The sequence below is a fragment of the Hipposideros armiger genome, unplaced genomic scaffold, assembly GCF_001890085.2.
Source record: "Hipposideros armiger isolate ML-2016 unplaced genomic scaffold, ASM189008v1 scaffold_240, whole genome shotgun sequence".
Lineage (NCBI taxonomy): Eukaryota > Metazoa > Chordata > Mammalia > Chiroptera > Hipposideridae > Hipposideros > Hipposideros armiger.
Genome location: NW_017731590.1, coordinates 1,575,709 through 1,591,765, shown reverse-complemented (window position 1 = coordinate 1,591,765; position 16,057 = coordinate 1,575,709).

Genomic DNA, 16,057 nt, shown 5'->3' with positions numbered 1-16,057 from the left:
CTTGGATGTAATGGTATTCAGATAGATTAGAGCTATCCCTTCATATGATGGGCCGGGGGGAGGGATCACAAGTGTGTTTGCTAAAAAAAAAAAAAAAAAACAGAGGCAGAAAAATTATAATGTGTCCAAAGCAAGATAAGATAGTGGTGCTGTGATGCCCAGTCTCTTTCCTGGAAGAGCTGTGCATAAAACGGTCCCTATTATGCCACAGGAACATTTAAGTCTCATCACTGACTAAAGAAACTCCTGAGAGACTTGAGCAAGCCTGATGCAAAGAATGCCCCTAGTCATATTAAAATATACCTTTTCATCAGAAGATGGATGGTTCTGGGAAACCCGGTGTGTTTAAGTTATTGCTGAATGTTGGGGACATTTTTTGCTCTAAGTAATATCATCTTTATTTAGAAAATACTTCACTTGTAGTTTTAAATGGGATATACCATTTTAAAAAGTCATCCTTCCCAAAATAAGGCTCCTGCTGTTTGGCTTCCTCTCTCTCTCTCTCTCTCTCTCTCTCTCTCTCTCTCTCTCTCTCTCTCTCTGTCTCTCTCTCTCTCTCTGGCAGAAACACCAATATAGGACAGTATCACTGTTTACTGCTCTTCATTGCCACAGGAAAGGCTAATTAAAGGTTTATTCCAACATAGTTTTCTGTAAGACAAGACACGACACAGGATATATGTTGCCTAATGGCAAAGATCTTAATACACTCACTACAAGTAAACATCTATTTTCCAGACAACTGCTGACTATAAACAATATGTCTCAGCCAGAATTCTTTAATGGTGCCACATGTTGGACAGATTTTTTTGTTCTTCATAATCCAAGTTCCTTTTGTGATCCTTGATGTGCACACGCTATTGCCCTGCTGACGGTTTGAAATGGATGATAATTGGGAATAACGACCAGGTCAGAGGTGGGGATGCATAATCCTGGGCAGGGCAGCTCTCCTCGAAGTTGCAGTGCGTGGAAGGCTCACAGGGGAGAGAGCGGTGGTTATAAGGTGAACCGAACATTCACTAAATGCTGCTGACTCTTCTCACGTCAGTAGAGACCACATCACATGCACCCTTTCCCCACATGAGCGAGCTGTAGACAAAGTCCATACCGGTCGAGGGTATTGAGAGCACTCTGTTCCCAGGATGGCCCCCTCTGCCTGCCCCCACCCTCAACTGTTCCTGAGCCACACTCTCCCTCACAGATGTATGACTCTTAGTCCAACCGATGAAATGCCTTAGTAGCTGGGTTTAATGAGTTCCCTTCAAACGTTGGAAAGGTAGATATTGTGGGCTAAATAATTTTCATCCATTCATTGAAGAATCTGTTAAAATCATCATAAATTGTTTTGTTGTATTTTATTTTAAGAAAAACAGCAACCTTAATTCTCATTTTTTTTTTGTTAAGCATGTGAGAAACAACCTGGTAACAAGTGCTGTGGTTTGGATTCTCTTAGTAAATAGGAGGTAATTCTTGAACACTTGTAATATATTGCCCAACAGTGGGGCCCAAATGTGTATGGTATTGTCGGTAGAACTGCATAAGAAAGGAACAAATGCAAAGATCTGAAGGAGGAAATTACTACAGGAGAGGCTGATATAGTGTCTCAACTGAAAAGTCAAGAAATAACAAAATTTAACACAGGGGGCCACATACACAAATACCATTAGACCAGGCAGGTCAGCTATGTGTAAGACGGTGCAGATATAATAAATCTAGTGGTAGAGTGGTACCAATTTACCACTAAACAACAGTTAAAACAATACTGTACTAACCAAGCAAAACACGTCCACTATCTGGGACCTAAAGCTATTGAGCATACACCATGAATCAGAAGATAGAATGGAATACCATCATCACAGTGTTGCATTTCACAAAAAGCAGGAAACTTAGAGGCGACTATCCCTGGGGAAGGGATCACAACAACACAAACCACGTAAACTACACTGCAGGTTCATCCATTTCCATCTTTTGTCCTGGCAGACTTTTGTGGGTGGGAGAAGGGAGGCAGAGGACTGTGTAAGTATCTAAAATAGGGGTCCTCAAGCAAGAAAAGCAGGTAGCAAAAAGGAGAGCTGGGAGATATTGGAGGATGCAGAGAAGGGAGCCTGATGGTTGCAGGGACCGGCCTTGCTTAACCTCTCATGCCAACCCTAATTCCCTCTACTCTAGCCTCAGATTTCTCAAACCATCCTTGGCATTCCTAGGGTCTCATGGGCTATGAGTTCCGGAGAAGGATTCTTCACTAGCACGCAGGCTGGTGAAAATGCTCATGCCCATTTTCTCCACCCAGCATACTCTACCTCCTGCTGGGCCCAATACAAACTAAGTCTTCTCTATGAAGCCTTCCCAGGTTCCCTGAGGCAGAATGAGTCATTTCCCTGCACCACCCCGCATACTGGCCCCACAGTCCCTTGCTCATAGCATTACGACACTGATTAAATTATGCTACAGGTTTTTTTTTTTCGGTTTACTATCCAGCTCCATTGTTGTTTGTTCCTTAAGAGTAAAGTCTAAGTGTTAACTTCTTTACATCCCCAGTGTCTAGCCTGTGACAAGTACTCTAAAAAAGTGGTTTTGTGCAGCTCCGCGGGTGGAGAAGTTAGATGAGTGAGAGCAACGAGTGCTGGTGAGTCTTCCTCCCAGGGCGTGTCCTTCCAGACTACAGAGCATCTAGCAAGCTGCTGCCATGCCATGTATTTGTGGAGATTTTGGACTATTGGGTGTTGACTGCATGCTAGGCCCACCAAACCCTTGGCACACACATGAGCTAATGCTCAAAACATCCCTGTGAGATCACTACCGTTATCTCCACTCTACCAATAAGAACACCAAACAGGGGTGAAGAGGCCAGTCAGGAGTGTGAGAAACAAACGCTGAGCTTTTCACTCCTACACTGTAATGACACCAATATGCCCAGCACTGTCCCACTCTGATTCAGGCTGGAAAAAAGATGATGAGACTTCAGTGGGGGCAAAGTTTCACCCCATTTTACAGAGGAGAGGGCTAGAGCCCCAGAGGTGAAATTTCCCCTAATGTCAAAATCAACACAAAGTCTGTGTCTAGATCTGGGATCCCTAGTGATCTTCCTACTAAATAACCACAATGGTTAATCATAGTGTACAGCAATGTTTAAATGAAAACAAGCAAGTATTTTTTTTCCCTTCCTCTGAGGATTACAGGAGATTATCACTGTTTTTCTTTCTGATTTGGATTTTTTTTCTTTTTTCTACAATGAACACGTATTATTTATTGATAAAAATGATGTTTAACCAAAGCATACGCACTGAAGATATTAGTCTAGTTCTCTTTGATCTCATAAAAATAGCAGTAGCACCAGCTGCAAAGATGCTTGCATGTCATGAGAGCTTGGACTCTGAGGACGTGAATATTTTCAAAGTTGAGTGATGCCGACTGCCTTCATTAAATTCCACACTTAACTGATGTTTTAACACTCCGTCCTACAGTGGAGCATGTAGTTTCTTCCCGACCCCCAATGTAGCATAGCAGTCAAAAGCACAGATGTCAAAGTCAGGAGGAACTCAGTGAATTGTGGCTCTGTGGTGGAATGAGCTGTGTGACCATGAACAGTGACTAAAACATTCTGAGTCAGTTTCCTGAAACTTGGAATCATCAGAGTGCTATTGTGAAAATTAAATGAAACCATGCGTACTGCACTAGCCAGGAATCTGGGAGGCATCCTAATGCCTTCTTCTTGCTTACTTCACATATCTGATTCAAAATAAATCCTGTCGAAGTCGCCTTCTAAATAATTCCCAAATCCATCCACTTTTCCCATCCCCACCACCCTCCCCCAATCCAGGCTACCATCTTGTCCAGCCCAGTACCACAGTAGCCTCCTAACTGGTTTCATTGTATCCCTCATTGCCCCCTGCAATTTATTCTTCACACTTAAGGTTAAATGATCTTTTCAAACACAAGTAATCTGCCGCTTCAATGGATTTACTTTTCTTAGATAAAAACAAAATCCTTAACAAGGCCTGCATGGTTCTGCCCCCCCCAAGCTTGTCTGGGACCATTCTTCTTCTCCCTCAACATACCCCAGCCAGTTAGTTAACCTTCTTTAGTACCTCAAAATCCCCAAAATTTCAGATCCTACACATATTCTTCTCCTTTCTCTAAAGCACATTTTCTTATAGTTAACATTTTCATACCTACTGTTCTCAATACAAACGTGGCGGTGTCAGAAAGCCTTCCCTGTCCCCAAACTGTGTCAGAAAACTGCAGATGGACTCTCAGATGACTCCAGACTTTCCTGCAGTGCACTTAGCACTGTTTATAGTCATAAATGTGTGTGAATATTTGATTACTTTGTTTCTCCCAAAAGACCATAAACTCCATCAAAGATAATGTCTTGCTCATATGTGTTTTCCACGGTGCCCAGCACATAGTAGGAGGTAAGTTAATACTTACTAATTCAAAGAGCAAATGGATAATATAGTGTCTGCCATAGCAAAAACTGAGGTAGTGTTAATTATTACTATCATAATTAATGTTTTCTGCATACAGAAAGGTGATTAAAACTAGATAAAGTCTCCCTTTTATGTCCTTTAAAGAAAATTCATTTCTCCACAGTAAACAAATTAGAGAAGTAGAGACTTAATTAAGAGCTGAGAGCCCTAATCTGGGTTTAAGTCCTGGCTCTGCCATGTACTAGGAATGTACCTTGGCCATGTGATTATACATCTTTGATTGATGAGGGTTAAATTAGTAAATGCTATTGATATGATGAGTATGGGGCTTGGCATATGGTAAATATTTAGTAAATGGTTTATTATTGCTATCCTTATTCTAGATAATCCCAACTCTTCCTCTAATAATCTCTATGGCCTTTTGAAAGCCCCTTAACCTCTCTGGTTGTCAGTTTCATCATCTTTAAAACAACAGCATCCTCCTCACATGGTTCCCAGGGCTGTTTAGAGGATCAAATAAATGAGCAGGTGGAAAAGATTCTCTGAAAATTATGAAGTGTGATAGAAATGTAAGACACCACTACTGCCAACCCTAAGAAACACAAGTTCCAAATAAGCACATTCAACCAAAATTTTTGTGGCCTTTGCTTTATCTTCTCTTCATGATAGACCATATGAGTAGGATGAGAGTGTGCTTCAACACACCTAGTCAACAATGACTTCAAGTGGTTGATAGTTGAAGGTATGTGCATGAGTGTGTAAATGGAGAGGGAGTGAGAAATTAATATGGTTTAAGAACACACATTCTAGAATGAGAATGCCTGTATCAGAGCCCTTCTCTGCAACTTCCCAGCAGTGCCACCTCAGGCCAATGGCTTAATCTGACCATCTGTAGTGGGACAGATGAAAGCCCCTGTCTCATGGATTGTTGTGAGGATTAAGTTATGTAATCTGTATAAATCATTGGGAATAATGCTTGACACATTATACATATAATAAAGGTCAGTCATGATTAAGATTGTATTTATTTTTGTTGTTTTTATCGTCTTCAACATCATCGTCATCATTATGTTAGCTATTGCTTTTTAGAAGATCAAAATTCAGGGGTCTAGGAAAATAGCAAGGAACTTAAAGAGTATCTAACAGACTTATTCTTCTGAGATGGTATATTTAGATTTTGAAGCAAAGAAATTGTTCCACTAATGTGTTAGATTAACCTACCCTATGAACTGAGCTTGGGCAACACAAGGGTCATGTGGCTAAGACACCTTCTCAGAAACAGAATTTATGAAAGAATGTCCAACTAACAACAACATAATCCCATGCTCTGCAAATCCCAAATTTGTGATAAAACTTCATCCAAGCAAATGTACTCCCTTCTCAAGATTCAAATCCACATCCAAAGATAATTAGTGAGAGAGGCCTATAGATGAATTCCTGTGTCACTAAAATTCATGATCAGTTACAAACATTCTCTCTCTATACTTGGAATTGTCACATGTTCAACTCAACCTTTACCCAACAGCTTTCTTGGAATATCAGTGACCTTTTATTACCACAACAGATAGAACCATGGCTTGTGTACTTATGAGTTTTATTTATTACTGTAGGCCACAGTAAAAAAAGAAAAGCAGTATATCCTTATTCAATAAGACTATATCAGGAAACCATAAGAGTGTTTTCAGTAATAATATTAAAAATAATAATTATAGATGTATTGAGCACATCCATGTGCTAGGTTCTCTACTTTATTTGCCTTATATCACTTTGTCCCCACAGGAGCCCTATAAAATATTCCCATTTTACAGATTAGAAGTTGAGATGTTAAGTAACTTACTTATATTTGGTTCAAAACCCAGTATATGACTAATCCGGGATTTAAACCTTGGTCCAAAATTCATGTTCTCAACCACTTGGCTATAATGCATTACTTAATGTGTTCTTATATGAATATTTGTTGTTTAAAATTTGTACTAGCTATTAATCATATTATTAATAAATATTTTTCCACATGGAGGATAATAACCACAAAGCTGTCATTGGTATCCAGGACTCAAGGTTGCAGCACTAACTACCTTTTAAAAAGTATAATAATGAAACCTCTTTAGGCACCTTCTCAGTGCTGAGTCAATGGAAAGAATGGGACACCTCTGCTTTTAAAAAGGCTTATAACTAGGAGTCCCTAATGCAACCCTTTCCAATGTTCTAATACTTAAGATCTCAAAGAAGGCAAGACTTCCAAAGAATACTAATAACTGGTGCTGAGAAATGACCCACTGATAATTCTGGAAGAAAGTTCCTCTAACTACACATCTATGATATTGAATAGAAACATACAATTAGTGGCCCATGACTGCTATGCTCCAAAAATAAAATAAAAGGCCCACAAGCTCATCGCATCAGGTAGGAAGACTTTTGTCTCTTCCACATTGTCTTTCTATTAATTCCAAAACACAAACTCTATAACACATGAAGATAGCCATTCCTCTTTTGCCACTGATATTTCTATATGCATTCAGATAGTGTAACTACTATAAAACAACGGAATAATGGTGACAAGGAAGTTAGTGATGACACAGTGCATCCCCTGAAGTGTAGTCCTATTAGTAAAATCCAAAAGGCAAGAGAAGAAATAGAGCAAACTGCAGTGTCTCTGCATACTGGGAATGTAGTTTTATGTAAATATTTCATCTAGGAGTCAAGCATTGGGATAAAAAAAAAACTCTTATCACAGACCAGCAAAATAGCTGAAAGATGCTAATATACTGGAAATCAGGCCAGGACATCAATCTAATATACAATTATAGACCTGAGAAGAGGATTTCACCAGAACCCAATTAGAGAGCAAGTGGGGCCAGGAGAAATCCACATACCTTATGTATAAGAAAAAAACAGATCCAGGTAAGTCTCTTCCCACTTGAAGATAGATAAATAAATAAGCAAAAAGAACATACAAATTTTTAAGTATTAAATGCTGCTAAACAAGAGTAAAGGGAGGCTCAGAGGAAGAAAACATCTGAAAATCATAAAGCATAGAAACAGTAAAGAAAAAATTTTATTCTTTAAAACAAGAGTAGAAAGCCACTAAAAAAGAAAATAGTGATGAAATAAAAACTAGAGGATAAAATTTCAAATTAGATTAATAAGAGAAGGTGGTAATTCAAGAAAGTTAGCAGTACTAAGACTGCTAGAGAACATAATTAACACTGTGAAAATTGGTCCAGTAATTTTAAAGTCATGTTTTCAATAACTTTCCCAGACACAGACAAATTATACTAAATATAAAACTCATATGACAAAGAATGACAATACATATCACAGAAACTGAAGATCCAACTTAAGGATTGCAAAGATGTCTCTAAAGAAAACAGAACAATTGGACAAGAAGCAATAATCAAAAACATAACAGGAAAAACACTTACTAAACTAGAGGGAGAAGAAAAGGGAATACATGTAAAACATTTATACACTGAGCCAAGTTTACTATATTCCAGCAAAGATCAATGAGAGATCCACACTTAGCTCTCCAAGAAGGAGGAAAAAATATTATCTACAAAATTGGGTGAGAGAGGGGAAATTTTCACATAAAAGAGATTCTAAAATTCTATGTAATTGTTGACTCTGATAATTTGAAAAATATAAACCAAAGTCTGGCTTTGGAAATTTAAGGTTAAGTTGAAGAGAGTATATACATTTTCCCAATTACTAAGAAAATGAAAAACAAAAACCATTTCATATATAAAGACCCCTCAAAGCAAAGGAAAGAGCAAAACAAATCAAAAAGAAAATAAATCATGTAGAACAGAATGATAGGTGTTAATAAAGCCATCAATATGACAATAAACATAAGTGGCTAATTCCCACTATTAAGAAAAAAATATTCTCATACTGGAGTAAATAAGTAAATCCAAGTATCTGTTGCCTCCAAGAGGCATACCTAAAACAAAAGTGTTCAATAAAAATAAAAGGAAAGGCAAGAAGTTATCAAGTAAAATAAAATTAAAAATAGGAGAGACAATATTAATTTTTGGTAAAGTAGATTTCAAGGCAAAAGCAATTAAATAAAGGAAATAGAGTATATTATTTATTTTATAAACTAGAGGATAACATAATGAAGTTATAATAGTAACTAATCCCTTAATGTGTCAATTAATGTAATATCAAATTATATAAAGTAAAAATGGTTAGAAAAAATGGTTAGAAAAACAAGGAGAAACTGAGAAGAGCACAATTTGTATGTGTAATGTTTCACACAGATTTATCCACTTTTTCTAGCTCAATCAGATAAGCCAGAAATAATGATATGAAGAACTTAAATAAATCTAAATAATAATATTAAAACTACTAAATAATGTTGACCTCTAAAAACAGAGAATATGTCATCTTTAAAAGCATTCATAAAACTGCTACAAAAATTTATGTCAAGCAGGTACATAGACACACACACAGACAAACACACATCAATAGATTCCAAAGGTGGAATTGTACAGACTTTCTTGTCTAGCCACATGCAATAAAGCTAAAAAATAATAAAGAGTAGTCAATATCACACTTCATGGCAAAACAAGAAGCATTCCCATTTAAATTAGTAACAATGTGGGCTGGCCTAGTGGCTCGTTGGTTGGGAGTTGGCTTGGGATGCCAGCTCTGAGCAGCAGGGCCCCGGTTAGGATCCCACATGAGGGCTAGTGAGAGCTAAGATGGTGAACAACAGCTCGACCTGGAGCTGGGCTGCCGTAGGTCGTCGGCAATGGTGTAGGATGCAGTGGGGCTGCAGTGGGCTGCCATAAGCTACCGTGAGTGGCAGGCAGCCGACGTGAGCTGCCAAGAGCCACTGTGAGCAGCCGCCCAGTGGCCGGTGACCGACTGCCTCAGCCGGGAAGAGCGCAATGATCACAATACCAACATGGGCCAGTGAAGCAACATCCTCCACAACTGGAGTGAAGGACAAAAGGATAGCACCTTGTCTGTTCCCCTTCCCCGATTCCCCCAATAAAATCTTAAAAAAAAAATTAGTAACAATGTAAGGATGTCCAAATTTACTATTATTATTTAACAGTGTCCTGGATGTTCTGACTAATTCAAAAGATATCAAACAAATACAGATATAATTATTGAAAGAACCCAAAATTCTTGTTATTTTCAGGTGACTTGATTAAATACTTAGAAAATCCAAAGAACCAAATGAACTTAGATTACCAATAAACTAGATTACTAAAGCGATGGCCACAAGCTAATTATATAAAACAATGGCAAATAAAAGACATAATGGGAAAATGACACAAACAAAATCATAAAACATCTAGAAGTTACCCTAACAAGTAGTATATACAACCTAAATGAATGAACTATAAATCATACTGGTAAGATTTTAATAAATATTTCCCCAGTGTGGGGCTATAACATGATATGTCCTAATCATTGCAAATGTAACATTTTTATTTTTTAATATAGGATTTTATTTATTTTTTGACACCCAATATTATTTTATATTAGTTTCAGGTGTACAGAATAGTGGTTAGACATTTACATAATTTAGGAAGTGAGCCCCCTGCCTAATCTAGTCCCCACCTGGCACTATACATAGTTATTACCATATTATTGACTATATTCCTTATGCTTTACTTTGCATCCCTATGACTATTTTGTAACTATTACTTTGTAATTCTTAATTCCTGCACCTTTTCCAGCCTGCCCCCCAACCTCCTCCCATCTATTACCCCAATAAATCTAATACAATCTAAGACCGTACATAGTTATTACAATATTATTGACTACATTCCTTATGCTATACCCTACATCCCATGATTACTGTGTAACAAACACTTTGTACTTCTTAATCCCTTTCCCTTTTTCACCCACCTCCAACCCCACTCCCATCTGGCAACCATCAATATGTTCTCTGTATCTATGAGCTTATTTCTGTTTTGTTTGTTTGTTTGTCTTGTTCTTTAGATTCTACCTATAACTGAAATCATATGACATTTATCTTTCTCTGTCTGACTTACTACACTCAGCATAACACCCTCTAGGTTATTCTATGTTGTTGCAGATGACAAGATTTCATTCTTTTTTATGACTTAGTAATATTCCATTGTATATATGTATCACCTCTTCTTTATTCATTCATGCGATCAAGGATACCCAGGTTGCTTCCGTATCTTGGCTATTGTAAATAATGCTGCAGTGAATGTATGGATGCACACATCCCCTCAATGTAGCACTTTGGGTTTCTTTGGATAAATACCCAGAAGTGGATTATGAGATCCTTCTTTGTCTCTTGTTAAAAGCCTTTTTTTCAAAGTCTATTTTGTCTGATATAAGCATTGCTACCCCAGCTTTTTTTATTATTATTTCCATTTTCATGAAATATCTTTTTCCATTCCTTTACTTTCAGTCTGTGTGTATCTTTCGATCTGAAGTATCTTGTAGGCAGCATATGTATGGGTCTTCTTTTCTTATCTATTCAGTCACCCTATGTATTTTGATTGGAACATTAATAATCTATTCACATTTCAAACAATTGTTGATAGATATGTAGTTATTGCCATTTTATTATTCATATTTTTTATGGTGTTGTTTGTGGGGGTTTTTGTCTTAAAGAAGTCCTTCTAAGATTCCTTGTATACTGGTTTGGTGGTGATGAACTCTTTTAGCTTTTTCTTTTCTGAGACGCTCTTTATCTGGCCTTCAGTTCTAAATGATAGCTTTGCTGGGTAGAGTAATCTTGGTTTTAGGGCCTTGTTTTTCATCACTTTGAATATTTTGTGCCGATCCCTCCTGGCCTGGAAAGTCTCTGTTGAGAAATCAGCTGAAAATCTTATGGAAGCTCCCTTGTAGGTAACTAACCTCTATTCTCTTGTTGCTTTTAAGAGTATCTCTTTGTCTTTAACTTTCAGCATTTTAATTATGACGTGTCTTGGTGTGGGCCTCTTTGCGTTAATCTTGCTTGGGACTCTCAGTGCTTCCTGGGCTTGTATATCATTTCCTCCACCAGGTTAGAAAAGTTCTCTGTCACTATTTCTTCAAATGGGTTTTCAATTCCTTGCTCTCTCTCTTCTCCTTCTGGTATCCCTATGTTGCTAATGTTGGTATGCTTGATGTTGTCCCAGAGGCCCCTTAAACTGTCCTCATGTTTTCTTTTTGCTGTTCAAATTGGGTGTTTTCTGCTACCCTATCTTCTGAATCATTTATTTGATCCCCTGCTTCATCTAATCTATTGTTGATTCCCTGTAATATATTCTTCATTTCAGTTATTGTATTCTTTATTTCTGACTGGTTCTTTTTTATGTTTTCTGTCTCCATTTATATGTTTCCTGTCTCTTTGCTAAAGTTCTCCCTGAGATCATTGAGCATCCTTACAACCAATGTTTTGAACTCTACATCTGGTAGATTGTTTGTCTTCATTTTGTTTAGTTCTTTTTTTGGAGCTTTGTTCAGTTCTTTCATTTGGGACATAATTTCTTTGTCTCCCCATTTTGGCTGCCTTCCCGTGTTTCTTTCTATGTAGGACTGTTATGCTTCCTGGTCTTAGTAGAGTGGCCTTATGTAATAGGTGTCCTGTGAGGCCCAGTGGTGCAATCTCCTTGGTTATCAGAGCCAGCGTTCCAGGTGTGTCCTTTATAAGGGTTGTGTGTGCCCTTCGGTTTTAGTTGAAACTTGATTGCTGTTTGCATGTCAGTGGGAGGGATTGACCCTTGTGTTGATTGCTTATGAGGACTGGCTATGACTACAGTGAAGGAGTTGTGGTGTACAGGCTGACCCTGCAGAGCAGGATTCACTTTAGGAGGGCTCTGGTGCCTGCCCAGTCAGCCCTGTAGGTGTGTCGTCCTTGGAGGCAGCCGGGTGGTGCTCTGGCTTAGCCTGAAGCTCACCATCAGGAGTACCAGCCCCAGGACCTCCTGGGAGAGGCCCTGCCACAGGCCAAGTTCAGCCACAGCCTGTGCTCTGCCCAGGGCCACCTGCAATGAGCCACAAAGCAATCCACAGATGGCCGCTGCCTGCACTGTTATCGAAGGTGTCTCAAGAAGCCAATCCATGAACTAAGGCCAGCTGTAGTTAGTGCTGGGTTTAGGGCTGCTTAGCCAGAGGTAGGGGAAATGCCAAACACAGGTGCTGCTTGTTTGGGTTTTGTGAACCTTTGAGAGATTTTTGGAAATTCTGCAACATGAGACAAGGCAGGCCATTTGTATGGAACAGCCACAGGAAATGGCTTGGATGGGCCCAAATTTTGGGCAGAGTAAATGTTAGCCAGGTTTCTGGAGATTCGGATATGGTGGTCACCTGCATCTGCATGCCAGAAGTAGGGAGGGCTCAAAGAAGAAGCAATGGCTTCTGCCAACCCCTCCATCTAGGAGAAAGTTGCCCCTCCAGCTCTCACCCTGGAGCCAGGCAACTCTGTTCCTCCCCATATGTCCCTGGCACCCTTTGAGGTCAATCCCTCAAGGGTCAATCCCTCCACACTGCCCCAGCGTGGGCACTCTAAGAGAATCGCCTGGGAGTACAGCCACCCTTAGGCTCACTCAACCACAAACTCTGCTGGTTTCTACAACCAGAAGTTAGGGAGACATCTCTCCCCAGCACTGAACCCCTGGGCTGGGACCCTTGGCTCTTCTGAAGGGGACCTCCACAGCCGTGGTATCCCTTCTGATTTTTGATGATCACACACAGGTGTGAATGCAGCCCATTTTGCATCTCTGCCCCTCTTACCAGTCTCAAGGTGGCCTCTTCTGCATGTCCTTAGTTGTAGGGCTTCAGTTCAGCTAGACTTCAGGCAATTCTCAATGATGGTTGTTCTGTGATTTAGTTATAATTTTGATGCGGTTTTGAGAGGAAGCGAGCACAGCATTTACCTCCTCCGCCATCTTGACCAGGTCCCCATGTAATGCCATTCGTGTCAAAATCATAAGGTATTGCAGTAGTTTGTTTGTTGTTTTGTTGGAGCTATTTGGAATTTAATAGAATTAAGAGGCTTAATAGAATTAAATTACTACTTAACTCCAGAATTCTATATAAATATAAGAGATAAAGAGTAGTATCCTCACACAGTTTAATACAAACTTGAAGGGTTGCTCAGAGCATCTTTGTAGTTCTATAAATTTTTAAAATCTCATTATATATATATATATATGTATATGTGTGTGTATGTATATACATATATATGTGTATGTATGTATATATACGTATATAATTACTAATTACTAATGCAGATGCTCTAAAAATCCTGTTATATTTATATGTTCATAACCCAAGTACCTGAACTAATAAAATGATATTAATGACAATTTACATAAATTTGCAATTCTAAATTAGACCTTTAATTTCTGTAATAAAAAGGAAAGTGGCTTATGCAAAAAAAAAAAAAGAGTAGTATCCTCGTCATTAGAATGAAGTGTTATTGTACCAAGTTTCAAGGATAACATTATCACCAAATAAAATGTGTTATTAAGTTTCTAATGTAGGTGATACTTTGCTCCCTGATGGTAGGGACCCCTAAGGAGTATATGAAAAGTCCAAAGCTCAGAAGAGCCCAGAGTCGTGGAGGAGGCCAACTCAGCTAACCTTCTGAGGGCCAGTCGTGTTCTTTGATATTTCAGTTATGTCATAGTCATTGGCAATCTGTGACATAAATTTAATTTGTTTCATCTTGTGCATGACTTTATTGAGAAACCAAGTGATTTAGTAACTTACCAAATGTATGTAGATAACAAATAAGGAGAATAAATGGATTTCTCTCAAACCGGAGAAGCTGCAAAACCTGATATCAACAAAAGGTTTCTGACACCCATCTAATTCCAACAGAAGTCCCCAATCTGGGGTGCAGTAAAAGAAAAACTTTATTTAGGTAAACAGTTTGCAAACCAGAGAGAGGCAGCCTCTGGAGGAAACAGAAACTGCTCTCTGCAAGGAGAGACAAAGGGAAGTCCCACTTTAGAAAAAATTCCTGCCCAGGTCCCTGATTGGTCCATTTCTATGCAAATGAGGACTCCAAATCTGCAGAGTTTCATTAGTCCAAATACTACTGTCCTGATTGGCTGGAATCACACATTTTGATTGGTCATCTTGGAGCTGGTCAGTAAAGATGCAACTGAAGCTACAGCTGTGCTATTCCAATTGGGAGGGGCAAGTCTCAGTCCATTGGTTGAAAGACCATTCCAGGAACATCTTTATAAGGTTCTGCTCAGACAGCAGGAAAACAGTGCAGGAGTCAAGCATCTCATTCTGTGGCCTTTCCCTGAAATGCAGTGTGCATGAGAGGCTTCTGTCAGCCATGGCTGCTAGACTCTGGTGAGGAATTTGGGCTGGGCCCAGTTAACCACGAGGAGTCCTTTTTGGCAGATATATTCCTTCTCGGGGTTCACCCTAATAACTCAACAGCAGTTGCTCACTTTGAGGAGCTACTGTATCGCCTGTGCAGCAGCACCTCCTCACCCATGTTAGCTCAGCACTGAAATGTTGACCTTCACACGCATCCTTCCTGACAGCCACATATATCATAGTAAATGGATCCTTGGCTGGCTAATGGAGAGTCAAATTTGGGGTTAGGGATGAGGTTTGGACAGGAGTTAGAACCAGGTTTAGGATTAGGTTGAAATAGGAATTACATTTAGCATTGCAGCTGGACCTGGATTAGGTTAGGATTTGGAGTAGGGCTGAAGTTCGGGTCCAACTAAATTTTAGGCTTAGGTTTAGGAGTAAGTACAAACATGGGGAGAGAGTTAAAAGAAAGTTCAGCATCCAGAAACATTTCAGGAAACAAGAGAATTCTCGCTGAATTCTGAAGCTTGCTCAAGTTATATGAAGATTTGCTTTAGGGGTAGAGGCCACTACTCAGAGGAAAGACAACACACAAAATTCCAGATGAGGGAAACAATTTGGTGTGCTGGAAGAGCCATTCATCATTCAGTGTGGTCAGCATGAGGCATGCAGGGAGTATGACAGGCCTCAGAGAAGTACAGTGGCAGGCATGTGAAGGTCATTCTGTAAATGCTGAGGAATCGTTTTAAAATCTTAAACAGGAAAGTGACACAATGACATTAACATTTTAAACAATTGCTCTGGCAGCTGCATGGAAGATGGATGGGGAGGAAATGAGACTGAGCACAGAGGCCAGTTGGGATGTCAAATACCCTCTCTGATTGGCCTCATGTCTGACTATATTTCTCACTCACTCCTGTACATAGCCGTAGCAGCCTCCTTGCTGTTCTGCCATCAAGACAAGTATATACTTGCCTCAGGGCCTTTGCACTTGCTTCTCCCTCTGATGGAATGTTTTTCCCCCAGATATCCAGAGTGTGTTTCCTTCATTCTTTGAGATATCTGCTGAAATGCCATCTGATGGGTGTCTTCCCTGACCACCCTAGCTAGATTAGCTAACCACACAATACACAAACATACCTCTTTTCCTTCTTACCAGTTTTATTTTTCTCCCTTTTGTTTTTCACCATTTATTTAGTGTCTGTCTATCCCTCCTAAAATAGAAGTTTTAGGAAGTAAGGAACATGGTCTCCTTTACTGTTACAGCTCTTATATCTAGAAAAGTGCTTGGCACAAAATAGATACTGTAAGAATATTTTTAGAATAAGTGAATTTTGTAAATACGTATTAAATGATTATGATATTCCAGG